The sequence below is a fragment of the Octopus bimaculoides genome, chromosome 1 (assembly GCF_001194135.2).
Source record: "Octopus bimaculoides isolate UCB-OBI-ISO-001 chromosome 1, ASM119413v2, whole genome shotgun sequence".
NCBI lineage: Eukaryota > Metazoa > Mollusca > Cephalopoda > Octopoda > Octopodidae > Octopus > Octopus bimaculoides.
In genome coordinates this window covers 83,348,922-83,349,842 of record NC_068981.1, presented here as the reverse complement: position 1 = coordinate 83,349,842, position 921 = coordinate 83,348,922, and positions in this window count along the sequence as shown.

Sequence of the window (921 nt, the reverse complement as noted above, 5' to 3'; positions counted from 1 at the left end):
CGGACGGCCCGAAATTTTTGGGGAGGGAGCCAGTGTTGATTAGATCAACCCAGTACGCAACTGGTACTTAATTTATCGACCCCGAAAGAATGAAAGGCAAAGTCGACCTCTGCGGAATAATAATAATAATAATAATAATAATAATAATAATAATAATAATAATAATAATAATAATAATAATAACAATAATAATAATCTTTTCTACTCTAGGCACACGGACAGCCCGAAATTTTGGGGGAGGGAGCCAGTTGATTAGATCAACTCCCAGTACGCAACTGGTACTTAATTTATCGACCCCGAAAGAATGAAAGGCAAAGTCGACCTCGGCGGAATAATAATAATAATAATAATAATAATGATAATAATAATGGTTTCAAATGTTTGCACAAGGCCAGCAATTTCTTGGGAGGATGGGGTAAGTCGATTACAACGACCCCAATATACTCAAATGGTACTTATTTTATCGACCTCGGAAGGATAAAAAGGCTAAGTCGAACTGAGAAAGCAAGGAAGGATGAAATATTGTTAAGCCCGGAGTGCTACCGATTGTGAATAATAATAATAATAATAATAATAAAAATGATATTAATAATAATGATAATAATAATAATGATAATAATAATGATAATAATAATGATAATAATAATAAATAAATAAATAAATAAACAAGCAAATAAACGTATCAACGTGTTGATTAATGTCGTTCTAGAATCGCTATATGTAGGATGGTCATGGTAGGACTGCTTTTTATCAAAAGTCTCATTGACCAATACCGACCTGGGCAGCTAAACACTTTTTCCCCACAGTCTTTAAGAGAAAAATTGATACGCTGAATGATATCCTAAATTCCCTGTATGCAGGGTGGTCACGGTCGGGCTGCATTTCGGCCTGATTGTGAACGATCACGTTTGACCTGGGGCT